General features: G+C 48.2%; 1 protein-coding gene across 1 annotated transcript in view; it reads right to left on the bottom strand.

Moving 5' to 3' along the window:
* DRD2 (dopamine receptor D2) overlaps positions 1 to 13,765 on the bottom strand; it is a 65,479-nt gene extending 51,714 nt beyond the window's left edge. The window contains exon 1 of the mRNA XM_082342372.1: positions 13,672 to 13,765. The gene's annotated coding sequence lies outside the window, so the exon portion shown is untranslated. The remainder of the gene's footprint in view (positions 1 to 13,671) is intronic.
* Positions 13,766 to 18,451: the final 4,686 nt, after the last annotated feature.

The raw sequence follows: 18,451 nt of genomic DNA on the forward strand, positions 1-18,451 counted from the left end.
CATTGGAAGGCGAAGGCTGCGAGGCACGTGGGATCTCAGCTCCCCAACCAGGGATCGAACCCACACCCCCTGCACTGGAAGGCGAAGTCTCAACCACTGGACCACCAGGTAAGTCCCAGTGAATCTCTTTTAATCCTGAACTCCCAGTCTTCCTAATTGCTGTCTTTCTTGTCCTTATTTGCTTCCTAACTCAGGAGATGAGGTTTCAATTAGATAAGCAAGCAGCTGTTCCAAGAACAGGTGTCTAGAAGAGAAATGGTCCTGCCCCGGAAGAGGCAAAGGATGTCTCTAGGGACAAGGAACCAGGGAGGCAGGAAGTTCCCTGTGGTGGGTTGAACAGTGTCCCCCAAATTCACGTCCACCCAGAACCACAGAATCTGACCTTATTTGGAAATAGGGTCTTTGCCAAGGTAATTAGTTAAGGATCTAGATAGGATCGTATGGGATTAGGGTGGGTCCTAAGTCCAATAGCTGGTATCCTTGTAAGAGAAGAGGAGACGGGGCTTCCCTGGTGGCGCAGTGGTTAAGAATCCACCTGCCAATGCAGGGGACACGGGTTCGAGCCCTGGTCCGGGAAGATTCCACATGCTGCAGAGCAACTAAGCCCGTGCACCACAACTACCGAGCCTGCGCTCTAGAGCCCGCGTGCCACAACTACTGAAGCCCACGCGCCTAGAGCCTGTGCTCCACAAGAGAAGCCACCGCAATGAGAAACCAGCGCACTGTAATGAAGAGTAACCCCCGCTCTCTGCAACTAGAGGAAGCCCGTGCGTAGCAACGAAGACCCAATGCAGTCAAAAATAAATAAATAAATAAATTTATTTTAAAAAAGAGAGAGAGAAAAGAGGAGACAGACGCAGGGAGACAAAGACGATGCGGAGATGGAGGCAGAGACTGGAGTTATGCTACCACGAGTCAAGGAAGCCAGGAGCCCTGAGAAGCTGAAAGAGTCAAGGATAGAGCCTAGAGTCTTCAGAGGGAGCACAGCCCTGCTGGCACCTTGATTTCAGGCTTCTTGATGCCCCAGGGCCCAGGGAACTCACACAGGCTTGCAGCCATCCTTCTCCATGTGCTTTTCTTATCACATTTGGGAGCCAAGCAAAAGTGCTTAGAAAAGAAGGCTGTGGACATTTGGTTTCTCCGGGCTGGTTGCCGGGTTTTATCCAGTTCCTTCAGAGTGCTGGAACCCAGTTCTTTTAGGATGTGATATATCAGCTTTTGAGCAAATCTCAGCCTGCTCTGCAAGAGAACAGTATTCATTCCTTCATTCATACAACAATTATTTACTGACAGCCTACTAACCGCCAAGTATGTGCTAAGCGTAGGGCACGGAACTCCCCCTTCTCCTGTCCTCTCCTTGTTGCCCAGAACTAAGATCTGACTGATGACAAAGGAGTAATCAGTGCACCGTATTATGTTATTGTGAATGACAATAACATAGCATTCAAAGGGCTTTGGCATGTCATTTGATATACTGAGGGAGCACCGACTTGCCTACGATCTGCTTCTTTGTGAGAAAACGGGAACATTAATAGCCATTAATGCAGCCCCATCACTCAAAACTGTAAGCCCCTCAAAATATAGAAGTTTCAACTTGGTCCTACTTCATTTCACTTATCTGTATTTTCCAGGCAATTAGAGTAGAGCTGAGTAATAAGTGTCATCAACTCAGAAATTCTGGACCTAAAAATGGGAAGACAGGACAAGGGGATGATTTTTGGAGCTGGTTACATTGAGGAAACTTTTGATGCGGCTACCTGAGGCCAAGCCATGCGGCAAACACCATCTCTGGCTACCAGACACAGTGCAGGGCATGGGCTCGGTGTGGTGGGGAATGGGCTGGGTCACTGGCAGGCCGGGCATCCGGGTTTGGTCTGCTGCTGAGCAGCCGTGAGACTCTAGATGCATCCCTCACCTCTCTGGGCACAATTTTCTCATCCATGCATGAAGAATTAGTCTAGGTCCCTGAGGCTCTTTACAACCTTGACACGCTGGGAGCTCTCTAGTCTAAATCTCTTGCTGGAGGAACTTTCTAGCCTACCTTAATAATATGGGGGAGTTCAAGGATGAGCAGAAGACAGCATGTTCTCCTATCTTATTACTGTAGGTATGTGGGCTGTGGGGGGATTTCCCTGATCACAGTCTCGCCATATGCAGTGCAGTGAGCTGGTACTTAAGCCTGGAGAGGTAAGGACTGCATTTTTGCCTTCGAGGAATTTATCGTCTAGTGGGGAAAGAGACCAGTAAACAGGCAAGTACAGCACAGTATGATAAATCTTACACTTCATGCTATGGAAATAATAAAGGAGGGGTTCCTAGTCCAGGCTGGTGGGACAGTGTAGGGGGAAAATCACTGAAGTCTGCCTGGAAGAGGTGATACCTGTGCTCAGTTTTAAAGGCTGACTAGAAGTAACCCTTTCAGGTCAAGGGCTGGAGCATTCAGGCAGAGAAAACAACACGCTCAAAGGCTGGATGTGGTACAGTTAAGCGCAGAGGGACAACAAATGTCCACAGATCCATTTTCTTTCCTCTTCCTTGTAATCTCCACCCTTTTCACCTCTCTCATTTACAGCTTTATACCCACCTGCCACCCTTTTTTCTCTTTCCTTCTCCTCTTTCTCTTCCGTTCTCTGTAGATAAAGAGAGCAATGTAATCTAATGAGTTCATGAGCTAATGAGGGAGCAGAGGAGAAATCCAGGGTGCTGAGGTCTGGAAAGGTGTGTACTGGGTCACAGCAGGGGGCTCCTCTCCTCCCAGCCTCAACCGAGGGCACCACTTCTCTGCAGCTCTTCCCTATGACTCATGACCACCTCCTCCACCCTCTTGTAAGACCCTGTTCCCTTGAGGTACATCCAACCCCTCCATGACCCCTCCATCCCTGTGTGTCAGTGTCACCCATAGATTCCTGGTCACTTCTACGTCACTGAAGACGCTGGTACCTAGCTCACTATCTTCCACTCCGGCCCACATCCTGCCATTGACTGGGTGGAATCAGCTTCAAACACCTTGGCCTCTCAGCTCCTTGACCCCCTCATCTCCAAGTACACACCCCACTTCAGTTCACCTGTTCCCACGATTTCATCCTGGACCTTGTCATCACCCAGAACTGCTCCTCTCTGAAGTCAGAAATTTAGTTCCTTCCCTCTGTGATCACAATTGCCTCTGCGTCCCAGTTCAATGGCTCAATTACTCCAAGTATAGCAGGTCTCTGACCTCATCCACACCATCAGTCCACTGATTCTATCAGTAATTCCCCCTTAATATCCACAGCCTGTCTTCACTTTCCTTGTGAAGAAAGGAGAGTGAAGATTGGATCAGATTTCTGGCCCAACATTCAGACACTTTCACCAATATCCTTCATTCCCTTGCCTCACTGTCCTTAAATCGCCCTTGGCTTCTCCTTTCCCTTCATCCTCCTTAGTCCATCAATCACAAGTTCTGTTGAATTTTAAATAATTTTTCAAATCACCCATGTCTTTCCATCTCCACTGCCCACCGGTCTCCAGCATGACTGTCCCAGACAATTGGAAACCCTTCTCGCTGTTCTGCTTCCAACCTCCTTTTCTGTCATCAGATCTCCCATTGGGCAGCCTCTGTGATTTTTTTGTAACACAGATGAAATCAATTGAGTTATTCTGCTGCCTAAAACCCAATGCTTCAGAATGACTTCTTGTTGCCCTCAGGATGGAGCCCAGTCTCCTTCCAAAGGCCTCAGGGTTCATAGTCTGGCCCCGGTCTATGCCTCTAGCCTCACCTTAGACCATCCCCAGCTCAAACTCCACTCTTCAGCCCTTAGTTTCTTCGAGTTCTTTGAATTCTCCATGCTCTAACCTGAGGTTGGTGACAGCAGGGTGTGGCAGAAGGGGCCCCGGGGCAAAAGTGAGCTCTACTCCTGCTCTGCCACGCTCCCTTGCTGTGTGACAGTGGCTCCTTCCAAGAAGAACTCTGTGAGTCAAATCCCACATTGTCTAATTTCCTCCTCTGCAATGATGTTCTTCTTCCCTCCAGAAGAGAGAAGAGAAAATTTGGGGATTGGGAAGGATCCCGTGGACATTTCAATGCTTCCTAATAATTATGATAAGAATAATGATAGTGAATGTTTACTAAGAGTTTACCACGTGTCAGGTACTAGGCTAAGTACTTTATATGCATGATTCATTCACTTCCTACAAAACCTTATGAAGTGAGTGCCATGGTCATCCCTATTCTATGGAGGAAAAGCTCGGAATCTCAAAGGTAGTAATTTGATTGAAGTCACCCCCTGGTTTCTGGCAGAACACAGTTCTGAAGCTGCATCAATCTGGCTTCCAACTTCATTGTCTGAATCACTTTGTTATACTGAATAGTTAGATGGGCAGGACGTGGGTATTCCATTTTTTTTATAAGTGATTTTAGGAAAAATAGGTTCAGACAGTTATTGCTTTTGAAGGTCTCAGGTAAATGATGATTATCTGTACTTTTTAAACTAAGGCTCAGTCCACTTACCCAAACTCTAAATTCCAGTTTCAAAACTAACTACCCGGAATTCCCTGGCAGTCCAGTGGTTAGGACTTGGCGCTTTCACTGCTGTGGACCAGGTTCAAGCCCTGGTCGGGGAACTAAGATCCCGCAAGCCATGTGACGTGGCCAAACAAAAACAAAAACAAAAACAAAAAACTAAATATCTAGAGCTGCAAAGACCACCCCCAACAACTGTTCCATCCTGTTTGTCTTCACTTAACCTCTCTGAGCCTCAGTGGCCACATCTGCAAAATGGGGTTACAATAACTACTTCAATGGCTTGTTGTAAGGATCAATAGGAATAGTGTATGTGAAAGTGAGTTACAAATGGAAGAGATTGCTATTGTCTCATGGGTTTTGAAAATTAAAAGGGAGTTCCAAATGCAGAGTATTATTACTATTTCTCCTTAAAGAATAAGACAATTACTTAAAATGCTTAAAAATGCACGCAGACTGTAGGATCCCCCTGCCTTGAATGCTCTTCCTTCTGATATATACATAGCTCACTCTCCCACGTCCTTTAAGTCTTTTCTCAGATGTCATTTTCTCAGTGATATCCAACCTGACCACCTATTTAATAATGCAACCTTTCCTTTCCTTCCACCCTCCAGCACTCCACATCACCTAACCTTAATCGATTTTGTCTTTTTCCAAGTATTTATTGCCTTCCAATATACGAATTTACTTTTTATACTTATTGTTTGCCATTTTTCTCCTCCCACCAGAATGTAAGTTTCAGAAGGTCAGGGATCTTTGTTTTGTTCATTGACGTATTTGTAACCAAGATGAGTGCCTAGTACATAGTAGATGCTCAATAATTTTTGTTCAATGAAAGAATAAAAAGTGAAATGCATGTTGAATGGCTGCCACACCAGAAGACATTCAGGCAAGACTGAGTATAGGAAGGCAGAATACAGAAATCAGCAGCCTGGTCTGGAAAGATGATGGCTGAGAGGTTCATGACCATAATGTGTGAAACATGAGTTTTTTCGAATCCCAGAATAACAAAACCAGAGAGCACCCCTTAAAACTCACAGAGGCAGTTTTAGTCCAGTAAGAGGAATTCATCTTTGTACATGAATAGTGAAGAGACTCCATGTTATTGTAGAAGAAAAGTATGAATAATTTCAGAGTGTGTATTAGTTTTCTACTATGTATAATAAATTACTTAAAATCCTAGCAATTTAAAACAACAAAAATGTATTATCTTACAGCTTCTGGGGGTCAGTAGTTCAGGCAGCTCAGTTGGGTGGTTCTAGCTCAGGGTCTCTTAAAAGGTTGCAGTTAAGACCTTGGCAGTGGCCACGGTCATTGAAGGCTTGTCTGGGGAGGAAGAATCTGCTTCCAAGATGGTTCATCCACGTGGCTGTTGGAAGGAAGCCTCAGTTCCTTGCCATGCAGACCTTTCCAAAGGGCTGCTTAGGTGTCCTGATGACGTGGCAGCCGACTTTCCCCAGAATAAGTGATCCAAAAAGGAACAAGGTGAAAGTCATGATATCTTTTATGATCTATCCTCAGAAGTCACAATCTGTCATTTATGCATTATTCTATTGGTACACAGGTCTTCCCTATTTAATGTAGGAGAAGATTACACAAGAACATGAATAGCAGGAGGTGGGGAGTATTGAGGGCCATCTTGGAAGCTGGTTACCACAGAACGAAACTCAGGAAGAATCTAGAATGTGTGGCAGCAGCATTGATCTATGGAGAGCAGTGATCACCTCCCACCACCCCCTTCGGCTCACCAGAGAAGACTGGCCAAAGGGCAGATTTTGGGCCATGAGTCATCCAGAGCAATGCCAGGCCTTCAGCTATACACATTGCTCAAGGTAAGATGCGTATGGAAACATGGTTCCATTTCAGGGGGCCTGACTTCTTCCGCTTGGGACCCTGGATGCTGGTCTCTCCTTGCCAATACATTTCTCTTGTTGACGCTGCCATAAATGAGGGAAAGAGCAGAGGGAGCTCAGAGTCCAAGAAGGGAGTGACCACATGACCTGAGGAAGATGATCAAGGAACAGAACACCCACGTGCCCTCAGAAATCTCCTACCATTGCTAAACAGTAAGCCTTTTGAATTGGCCAGAAGGAGATGTGTCAGTTAGGAAAGAGTCCTCCCCAAGGAAGGATTCATAAGAAAAGAAAAAAGCCAAAAAGAGGGTGTTGCTTTCATGATTGGAGAGTCTTGAGACCACAGCTATTGTGTTCCATCCTCCTTTCTTAGGCAGGACCATACTTCATCCAAAACTCGGGTAGCATTTGCTCCTGTAATTAATGACTCCAAAAGATGGACAGTGGATTTCTGCCAGCTTCAGAGATCTTCTCAGTGCGAGGTTCTTTAGCCTTCTCAACCTGGGAAAGAAAAAGAAACGTCTCCTTGTCCTTGGACACCAGTATATGCTACTTATTTTTCATTTTTAATAAAAAGTGGTCTGTGCCAGAGTGCACCGCACCATGGTACGATGACAGTCAAGAAGGCTCCAATCATGAGGAGGCAGATGAAGGAAAAGCCAGGAAGAAAACTAAGGCTGTGCAAAACCATCACCATGAAGACCAACGCCTCTTCCTGGCTCGTGCGTGGTAAGATGGAAGTTCAGCGGAACCTAATTCAATGGGATGACAAGCAATTTGAACCCCTCTCACTCAGGATGAGTAAGAGCTTCTGACAGGCGAGTGCCAAAGAACTGTGGTGCAGATAAATGGAGAGTGTAGGAAAGAAATGTAAGCTTGAATTCTGTGAAAGTTTTAGAAACATGCTTAATTTCAGAGATGTAAAATCAGGGACTGAATTTGTGCAAAAGAAAAACAGCTGAAAATGTTCCCGCTGAAGTTTCTTAATGATAACAACAACATTCATTAGAGTTAACATTTATGGAGTGCTTCCTTTTGCCAGGGACTCTCAAATGTCTTACGTCTAAATGTCTTAATTAATCACTACAACCCAATGAAGTCAGTATTAACATCCCCGCTTATAGATGAGAAACTCAAGACGACAGAGGTTAACCAACTTGCTTAAGGTAACAGAGCTAGTAAGTATTATAGTCAGGATTCAAACTCTGGCAGTTTTACCCCAAAGCCCACAGCCTTAACTACCAAGTGATATTGTTTTTTGTTTTTTTATATTTTGGCCATTTTAGTTCCCCGACCAGAAATCAAACCCGTGTCCCCTGCAGTGGAAGCTCAAGAGTGTTAACCACTGGACCACCAGGGAAGTCCCATGCTATATTGTTTTTAAAGGGTTTAAAAAAAGGGATCAAATGTTGGTAAGTATCATTCATAGAATTCATGGTGAGATTCAACAAGACCAGCTAGAAGTCTTCCATCTCATATAAGGCGAACACCATTATCCCACCATTTCAGTGGAGCCTTCAGTGCTGCTGAATCTTAAGAATTCCAATCTAGTAGGCAGCATATAAATAATTCCTTAACTTTATTCCTGAAGAAATTGATGCTTAGGTCAAGTGCCCTGCTCAGGGCCATCTGGGCCTCTACTGCCTCTGTCCACCAGAAAAGCACTGACCTCCAAGCAAACTCTTGTGAGTTACTCCTGCTTCTGTGCAGGGCCCCAGGCCATCCCACCCCCACCCCCATCTTCTGTAAAATCTAGGAGCTTAGCCTTGAAGATGTGACAAGTTTTCATCCCGTGGTAATAAGAAAGCAACACCAAAGGCCTAAAGGTTGGAAGGAGTCTGGGTTTCACCTTTTGGACAGTTCAGTTCACCTCAAAGAGGTGTGAGCTGGGACGTGATGTCATCAGTTTCAGAGTTTTTCAGGAAAGTCTCGTCTTTATCAGTCCACACCTCTTCTCCTGCCCCTCCACTCCCTTGCCTCCTTCTCCTCCCATCTCCCTCCCCTCTGCTCCCAGTGCTTGCTGAGGTTCATTTCCAGGGCGTTTCATCCAAAGACTCCCAGATCAAGGTGCAGAACTACTTCTTAGATAGTCTTAGATCTTTAAGAATCCCAAGAAGTTATTTCATCCTTTCTTCCCCCTCTGCTATCTCCTCCTTTCCTGGTATCATATGCAAAGGTCAGGTTACTTCAGTTTATCAAAGAAAATGCTTTCTTAACCACATTCTCTTCCCTTATTCTGTATGCCGCTTACATAGGTCAGAGAGAAGTATTGCTTTAACATCAGACAGTCTGGCTTTGAATCTCCCTATTAGCCCTGTGACTTGTACAAGCCACTTACCTCTCTAAGCCCACACTTCTTCCTCTGTAAAATGGGGGTAATAATAGTGCCTGTTTCATAGAGTTGTTGCAGGATAGGGAGTTGAAATAAAAAACACAAGTCACGGGCTCAGCACAGTACCCTGCACATAACAAATGCATGATAAATGGTAGCTGTTATGATGATTAGGCCAGCAATGGAGGGACTGGTGAGCAGGGCCACTTGTCAAAAGCAGCCCTTCTAAGGAAGCCTGTGAGTAAGCCACTTTCCCAGACCAAAGGATCCCGGGGAATTGCTAGTGATGTTGCTGCCTGGGGTAACAGAAAGGAGAGGAGGCAATTATACAGCGTGTAACAAAAATAATTTCGTTTCTAATGCCTTTCCCCTGCTGGGCCACTTAGAATTCAAACAACAGCAACAAGGCGGGTGTGGAAATGAGGAGGGCAGGCAGGTTCTGAAGGAGCCCAATGACAAATGAATGGGCCCCAGGACTCTCACCTTGGCTCCCAGACTTCTACAGAGGAGTGTCCTTGGGCCTATGGCTGCCATTCTGTGCTGAACCACAGCGCCCTGGAAGGCAGGACAGCCCAGGCTGACTGCAGGCATATCGACAGGGCCCCTGGGAGCTGAGTCTGCCTGACTTCACTTAAGCATCTTCTGTCTGGGAACAAGCTGACATCACTCAGAGGACTCCAGGGAAAGCCAGGGGTCCTCCCTCCTTTCCCTCCCCATCACTGCAGACAGCAAAGAATACCCCTGTCTCTTCCTGGAGAAAGTGAATATCCCTGCAGGTGCCGTCACATTATGACAAATTGCCCAACTGCACCAAGCTGCCTTATACATGCATATTTAACATCAACCTCTTCCAAGGGCCCCCAAGAGTTTACTTTTCCTCGGCTCCCACATCCATTACACTGCCCCACACTCTCGGATGTCCCTACGGCCTCCAGGGCTCTGAGTTTGGGACACTGCAGTGGCACAGCCTCTGCCATCCAGGGGACGGGGGAGTCCCCAGGCCCCAGTGTGTCATCTCTGGCTCCGTCCTGTTCACTGAAGCCAGCATGGGCCTCTGCTCCTTCAGAGAAACATTCCCATGTCTCCCAGGCAGAGAAGAGGCTGCACCCTCCCAGGGACTTCCCAGCTGCCAAGGGTGTTGATTTACCCCATTTATCAGATTGAGGTGAAAGGGAGAAGAAGAGGGGAAATGTACAGACCAGAAGGGCAAGTTTCTCTCCTTTCTCTGGACCCAATCAGGAGCAAACCAAGTGGCTGAATCTTGTAGTTTTACTCCTCCACCCACATGTACTGACACTATAATCAAGCTATTTTCCAAGCCTGTGCATTTAGATAATATGATTCTATTGTTAAAAAAAAAAACAAAACAAGAAAGAAATCTTCAGTTACATTGGTGATGGGGACAGGTTAGAGGCAGGGGTGTATTAACACTGGATTCCAATGTTATTGCAGTAATTTAAAAGGCTGGAGATAATATCAGTCTACCACCCAGAATTGGTAAATGAGCAACTTGCACACCCTTAGTGGCTCCATTTAGTATCTTGGGGAGCTGGAGAGCTCATACAGAATCCCAAAGCAAATGTTGGAGTCCCCCCCCCCGCAGAGCCATAAGAGGCCCTATGGGGGTGAGGGGAGGGAACTATGATACTGGGGGTCAACTAAGTGAGAGGCCACATATAGGGGAGGGTGCCTGCTGGGAAGCTGAACCAATGCTTGGGTTTCCAAGCATTTCCTAGATGCCGGATGCTCTCCTGCTAAGCAGAGCTCCTGGTAAGATAGAGAAGCTTTGGTTGCCAAGCTCAGTCCTGATGCCCTGGAACTAGAAAGCTTATACAACTCCTTTTTTGGAGAACTTTAATAACAGGAGAGAGACACCATATTTCTGGACTAAAGAAAAAGCTGCCATGTTTGGGGTCAGGTGCATCCAGAATGACTTCTGAGAAAGTCCAAATAATCTAAGGATTTAAAGTCCTGGTAACTATGTCTGAGGGGAAATGGGACTGACTGGGCAGTCAGCCTGTTATTTTCAAGCCCTCAGATATTAGGTTGCTGTGACCTGTGATATACAACCTGATTCTGGGAGATGCTGGAGATATGGCTTGGGGTCCTGGCATTATAAAACCTCAACTTAGATTCTCCTCTTCCTTCCTAGGTGCTGAAATACCTTCACTGCTAGAGATTCATGAGTATTAAGCCACAAAGGAGGGAGAAATGAAGGGTGACATTTTGGAAAATATGAGTCACTGGAAGGGGCAGGATTGGCTCAAGGAAGTCTCATCATCCTCACCCCACCCCCCAACCCCTGCCGCATACGTTCTCTGTGCCATCTTCACAGCCATGCTTCTTCCTCAACACCAAAACACGACTTTCACTTGCAGGGAAGATGGCGACTGCTCTTTCCAGACTGAGTCCACATGCCTTTCCTCTTACACATGTTTACCCGGAGAACAGTGACCTTAGACCAGTCTAGCTTCAGCAGGTCAGTCCCAGGTATATGTGAAGCCATATTTTTAATGAGATCCTGAGCTCCCTTTGTTTCTACTGGTAGGAGGAAGAACAGAGGGTTTCTCTCAAGTTCAGATTTTCTTACCTCATTGCACGTTTTAGACAGAAATAATTCAACCTCGCAGGTGAAGATAGAAAACTGACTAGCCCACAAGCATCATTACTGGCCTTATTCACCCCTACAAGCTTCCCGGCTTTTACAGAGCACAAGAACCAAATCAATACAGTCAATATGTCACTGCCAGCAGGGCACGAGTGGCTACCAGCCTTGGGGAGCATGGCATGCTACTAAGCTGAACTAATCACTCCTTGGCATTTCAGGAGCAGTTGGGTTAGAAGATCACAGCACAAGCAGACTGAACGACGATAATTCCCCCAGAAGGGGAGGGGAGGAAGAACACACTGGGTTGGCCCCCAAAGGAGCCTTAGTATTTACACAGGTCAACGTAAACCATATTGGTGATTCTTAGAGATGCCAAAAATCTGTTTTAAAAAGAAGGAAAGCCCAGGCAGATCCTCTGGGAGAGGAGATTGTGCTGCATCCTCTATTGCAGCAAAGGGATTGAATCAGGGGTATCGTCCCTCCATCAACAGTCCCACACCTGAAGAATTCAACATGCATAACTGCAGAAGGCAAGGGGGTGGATTAAAGACCTTAATCATGCTCCCTCTAGTCAAAGAAGTATGAACTTATGTGAGAGATGATTTCTTAACCCAGTGTACACATGGATCACCAGAAATATTGTTAAAATATACATTCCTGGGCCTCAGCTTGAAACCCTCATTCAGCAGCTCTTCAGACAAGAACCAAAAATATGCATTTTAAACCAGCTTCCCCAGTGATTCAGATACAGAGGGTTCGTTAAAACAAAAACCAGCCCTTAGAGAAATGCTGTCCCAGACCTCTACAACGAATCAGAATCTCCCATGTTTCAGGCACCTTTCTCCCCCCGGGCTGTGCAGGGAAGACATAAGGAATTCAGAATGTTCTTCAAGAGATCAAGGCTGGAGCCACAGTGGCCCTCACTTTGTTCTCGGTCTAACTGTCTCAAATGTCTTCCCTGTCAGATGTCTGATTTCAAAGATGTCATCAACAGCCCCCCCACCCCAGTCACATAAGCCAGGAATCTTGAATCCTAAACAGAGAAGTCAAAAGCAGGGGGCTGGGACCCAGCAAATCAGCTTGCTGATTCTCTTGCAATTGCTCACATTCACGATGGGCTTCTCTCTCTGCCCACCCTCATTCAATAGCAGCAACAGGGAGAAAAATGAGAAGAATGATTTCTTTTTCAAGTGGTCCTAATGCTGAAGGATGAATCAGGGGTAAGCAGAGTATTTGCATCCAAAGGGGTAAGAATCACTGATCACATAGTTCCTGGGAAGGAGCAAGAATTAGCCTGAAAGGTTGGTAGCCTAGTCAAAATCCAGAAAAGGTTGGATCTGCAGAAGGAACTAGAGAGGGATCCACAAAGCGTCTTGCATCTCACCAACCTCAGGAGCCCCCAGGACAAAAAGTAGCGGGGTGCTAGGTGGGGCAACAGTGACTCACTCGCTCAGATAGCTTCCCTGTGTCTGAGAGAAAGGGCCTGTCCCTACGCAGCTGCAGTGCTGTGACTTGTGTCCACGGCGAAGCCTGTTGTGTAGACGCACACGCACCCTCTTACCTCTGCTCTTCAAGAGGAACCGCTCACAGGCTGCCCGCCGCAGGCAGGGATGGACGCGCGCTCTGCCTGGCGCTTCGAGCGGCCTCTTGTCTCTGCACACCGCCCTATCGAGGCTCTTGGTCCATTCCAGAATAGGAGAGTCACCCTCCGCCTCTGCTCCCATCATCACCCCCATTCCCAGGTCGAGATGGGTCTAAAACCCCAGCCTCCCTCCTCGACTGAATCTCAAACGGAGAGATGGCGAAGGAGAACGTAAATCCAGGACCAAGGACAGCGGCACATTGGGCGTGGAAGAGTAGAGCCAGAATCAGCCTCTTCCCTACCCTTGGCTTCGGTCCTTAGAAACTGAAAAGTCTGCAGAGCTGCCAAGAACAACCCTTCTCCCTCCGGGGCGGCCGGAACTCCGGCCGCGCGCCTTGGGGTCCCGGGCTCGGGTGCCGGGTGGAAAGCGCCCTCCCGAGATGGGCCGGGAGCCGGCAGCCCTGCGAAACCGCGGCTCCACGGGGCTCGCTCCCGGCGCTCTGTCGGGAGGCTGCCCCGGCACTGCCCACCCGTGTCCGGAGCGAGGGTTCGCACCCGGCTGGCAAGAAGGATGCCAAGAGGGTGGGAGAGGGGACAGCCGCTGTGTTCCCTTCACCCCCGACGGAGGGTCCGTGGAGAGAGCCCGACCTCAGGCGGGGAGGTCCCCCTGGCAGACGGCGCCAGAGTGGCCGGACAAACTTCTGGTCCCAGACGTGCCGCCCTTTGAGCTCCCTCCTCCTCTCCCAGCGACCTTGCCTGGGCCCGGGCCGCCTGTCGCTGCATACCGCCGGCGCTTACCTTCAAGCCATAGGGCGCCCAGGGGCAGAGACGGCGCCGGCTGCTCGAGGCTTCCGGCTCCCGCCGCATCCACGCGCGGCCGCCCCTCCGGCAGCCGTCCGGGGCCGCCGCTCTCCTCGGCGGGTCCCTGGCTCCCGGCCCCGCCGCGCCGCTCAGAGCCCCGGCGGGTAGCCACTTGGCCGGCGCCGGCCCGCGGGGAGCAGTGGACTGGCCGCGGCGGGGCGGGGCGGGGTGGGGGCCGGGAGCTGGGCGGGCGAGCGGCGCAGGGACCCGGCGCGGAGGCGGCGCGGGGCGCGCGACAGTCGGCCGGCTCTGGCACCAGGGCTGGACAGCTCCGCGGCGCCTGAGCTCGGGGAGCGCAGGAGGGAGGGGGGCGGGGCCGCCTGGGCCACGGGGCGCCTCGGGCCCCGCCCCTGGGACGGGCCCCGCCCCGCCCCCTCCGCGCTTGAGTGCAAGCCACCGCGCCTGGGCCTGCCAGGAAGGGCCAGGGGGTGGGAGATGCCGCCGTCCCTGGTTTTGAGGCGCGAATTGAGCGGTCCCACCACACCCCCAAAGTTACACCCCGTATATGCAGGGCTGCAGTGACAGGTGTCCTCATCGCCTGAGGAGTCAGAAGACAAGGGTTGGGGGAGATACCTCCCATCCAGCGGGTCAGGGAAGGAGAGGTCCAGGACCTGTCTTCAAACAGCTGGTCAAAGCTGTGCTAAGTTCTGTTGCTTAACTCTTCCAGGGGAAAGCCTGCCTGGAGTTGACCTGAGATGGGAATTCTAAAGGATGCCCGAGATTGCAGCTCACCTTTGACTCCAAACGGAGTAGGGGGTTGGCACGGGAGGGAGGTGGTGGTGAGGGCTGCTCTGCTGATGGTCCTCTGGCCCTGGTCTTGTGCCACCTTCCTCTCACCTTTCCGCCTTCCCTTTATTTCTGCTTCTGCAATCAGAGTTGAGCATTGAGCAACAGGGATTTGAACTTTGCGGGTCCACTTATCCTGATATATTGTTCAACAGTAAGTAGTACAGTACTACACTGTAGGGGGTTAGTTCAATCCATGCATGCAGAACCGTGGATAAGGAGGGTGGACTGTAAATTATATGCGGATTTTTGAGGATTGGCACCCCTAACCCCCATGTTGTTCAAGGGTTAACTGCAGTTACTGACTGCCCTTCCTTTGCCAGGCTCTATGTCAGATTCAGGGGTCACAGAGAGGAATGAAACCAGGCTCCTGCTCTCACCGCCTGCCAATCCAGAATGGAGACCTCCAGGAAATACCCGCAACATACCTGTGGCTTATACAGCTGCTGTGCAATACACAAAAAGGGAAACCTCACAGGGGCTAAGCATTGAAGAAGCAAATACCAGTTCCCTAGGGGAAGAAGGCAGCATTCCAGGCAAGCGGCACAGCACGGACGAAGAGTTAAAACTACATATCAGGGAGTCAGTCCATCGTGGCTGGAGTCAAGCCACTCCAGGGCTTTGGGGCTCTAGGTCCCAAAGCTTAAATTTGACTCAGCATTTCCTCCAATGACACACACAATTATCAAAAATTAGAGTTGGAAAAAAATGTAGCATTCATCTAACCCCCCACTCTCATCCCTCTACAAGAGGGAACCGAGGCCCAAAGAAATAGAGTCCCTTCCAGATGCCACAGAGATCCAGTGCTGGACCAGTCCCCATCTCCTGAGGCTCAGACCAGCACATCCCCCGTCTCTGGAGGCAACTGGGGGAGGGGGAGGAGATGTAAGTGGGTGTGGCGTGCCTCTCTGCTCCTTGCCTTTGGCACTATATGTGGATCTGGACTGTCCCCATCTCTCTGCAGGCTTGATAGGGAGATATTACCACAATCAGGAATCCTAGCATTGTGCCATATTTGCTTATAAAGCAATAAAACATTCCAGACATAGTTGAAATCTCAGTGTTCCCCCTTGTATACCCTCAGGTCATTCTTCCCAAGGTTTAAAATCCACTTAAGGAAGCACTTGGTGCTTCCCAGCTCAGCATCTCTACATCGGTCGAGGGACAGAGCCACCCCGTGGACAGGGCACCCCTCTCCTGACCAGTCAGAGGACCTGGATTGATGTCCTGCTTCTGTCACCTACCAGCTGTGTGACCTTGGCCAAATAGTTTAATCTCTTTAAGCCTCAGATCTCCCCATCTTTCAATTGGGGCTAAAACTACCTTTCTCTCTGGACTACACTGAGGATAACAGATGAGGAAGTATTAGATAAGCTATAACATGGGCAGCCCCTGGCTGATCCGAGGTGGGGAGGGTAGCTGTGCTCATTCAGGAAGCAGAAGATGACTTCCATGGGGTGCGCCAACCCAAAGACATGGTAGCTCTGTGCTGCCTTTTCTACCTCAGTCTTGCATGGCTGAGTGGATTTCATGCTAGCTCTGAGTGAGACGGATGGATCTTTTAGTTTTCAATTAACAAATGCCTCGCTCTTTAAACAAGCGGCACAACAAACAGATGCCCTGAATGATTGATGACAGGGAACATCTGTGGCCAAGCAGGCGGCTGCACCAGAGTCTCTGGCTTCCCGGGCTGGCAGGGCCCTCTGGAGGTCATTTGGTGCCTCCCCTCCCCTCCAGGCAGAACTGTACCCAATCCAAGTAGGCCAGGTGGGGGCAGGGTGGCCCTTTTCCTTATAGCTTTCCTGGAAAGGGGGACACGAGAGCCTCCTTAAGTTTCTGTATGTTCCAGAAGCTTCCAGAGTCAGGAAGTTGTTCCTGATGTGCTACCTACATCTTTATTTTTGCACTTTATCCTCGAAAATGGTAAACAAATGTTTAGCAATGGGTATTAGGGGCAGAGGATGAGTTGAGGCAGGTAGGGGTTTTGCTGGCCCATGGTAGTGAGGAAACAAAGGATGGATCCAACAGAAAGGAAGGAAAATCTAGAACTGCCTCTGTGGTCCAAGAATGTCCTCTAGCTGGAGGAGGAGGCATAGCTAGGGCTTGGAAGGGAGTCCCTTGCTGGTCTCTGTCAAATTCTGATGCACCCACAGAGAGAAACACACACAGGCTGTCACAGGCCCCCTTCTGAAACTCATTCCACAGAAGATAAGGGAAATGCTCTCATTGGAGAGGTTGGAAGCAGAGCAGGATCAGGGAAGCAGCACCACTGGGGTCACACAGGAGTTCACGGCCACATTCCACGCCGTTGGGGGCATTCTGAACGTCTCTGAGCCTCAGTTTCCTCAGTTGGAAAGTGGAGATACAGATCCTTACTGCAGTGTTATCTTGAAGAGTAAGTGGGAATGGCAACTGACATATTGGTGCTTAATCAGTACATTTTGCCTGTTTTCTGCTCTCACCAAAAACTTCAACCAGAGAAGCACTGGCAGAAATACATAAAGCTCTATGTGGTGTTCCAGCCTACTTTTCAGATTTCTTAACCTGCTTCGCAGATGAAAACTGAGTCCCTATTTTCAAGCTCTGGGAATGTTTCTTTTCTCGCCCTCTTCTCTTTTGTCATTTTGTGCTCATCCCATTTGCAAATGACTCTGACAATGCTAAGGTGGCAATCCTTCTAGATCAGTGGAGGTGTGGGGCAAAAAGAAATGCACATGTCCTTTTCATACTTCATTATTTTTATCAAAGTGCAGAAAATCTTAGAGAGGTAGAGAGTTCTTGGTTACCAATGTTGCTGAGAGATCCACAGCCCCATGTCAGAATAGTCCAGTGAAGGGACTGAAGGAAGGGGGGGCTGATCCCCCCAAGGGAGGGGTGGGGAAGGAGAGGATTCTTTTCAAAGGAGGAGTTCAGAGCATGCTCGCTCTTTGACCAAGACAGGAGAGTAGAGGGAGTTACCTGAGAGTTTTGATATCTGCATGTGCAATTCACCCTTAGAGACTGATTTCCTCACTGGGCTTTTCCACGTCAGTGTGAAATGGGCATTTGTAGATATTCTTTGCATCCTCCTATTTTGGAACAATAAAGAATACAGGTGTGACCCACTTTAAGAAAGTCTATTATACAACTCTTCAGAGTTACAAAACAAATAAATTAAAATGCAATAATTCACATGAAAAATTTATTTAATTACTTGAAGGGAAGGGGTCACAAAAATACACACCTTATCTGTACACCCAAGTTCATAGCAGCATTATTCATAATAGCCAGAAGGTAGAAGCAACTCAAGTGTCCATCACCAGATGAATGGATAAACAAAATGTAGTATGTACATATAATGAGATATTATTCAGTCTTAAAAGGTCAGGAATCCTGTCACATGTTACAAGGTGGATGAAACTTGAGGACATTATGCTAAGTGAAATAATCCAGTCACAAAAGGACAAATATTGTATGATCCCACTTACATGAGGTATCCAGGGAAGGAAGAGATTCGAGTAGTAGTTGCCAGGGGCTGGAAGGAGTGATGACTAGAGAGTTAGTGTTTAAAAGGTATAGAGTTTCCGTTTGGGAAGATGAAACAGTTCTGAGGATGGATGGTGGTGATGGTTGCACAACAATGTGAATGTACTTATGCTTAAAAATGGTTAAGATGATAAATTATATGTTATGTATATTTTACTACAATAGAAAATGTATAAACCTTGTGTTTCAATAGCCACTGTGGTCGCCATATATGTGAAAATAAAATAAAACATCTTGGAGATTACCAGTAGGTGGAAAAGTGACTATTTAGAAAACAATCAATTTATATATAACTTGGGAAGTTGTATTTAGGGAAGTTCAATCAGTACTGCCTTGCCTTTCCTCAGCCCTTTCTGTGATCTCATCGACCTTCCAATAGCCTTGTGATGTCAAGAATATCATGAAT

This window comes from Balaenoptera borealis (genome assembly GCF_965194805.1).
Source record: "Balaenoptera borealis genome assembly, chromosome: 11".
Classification (NCBI taxonomy): domain Eukaryota; kingdom Metazoa; phylum Chordata; class Mammalia; order Artiodactyla; family Balaenopteridae; genus Balaenoptera; species Balaenoptera borealis.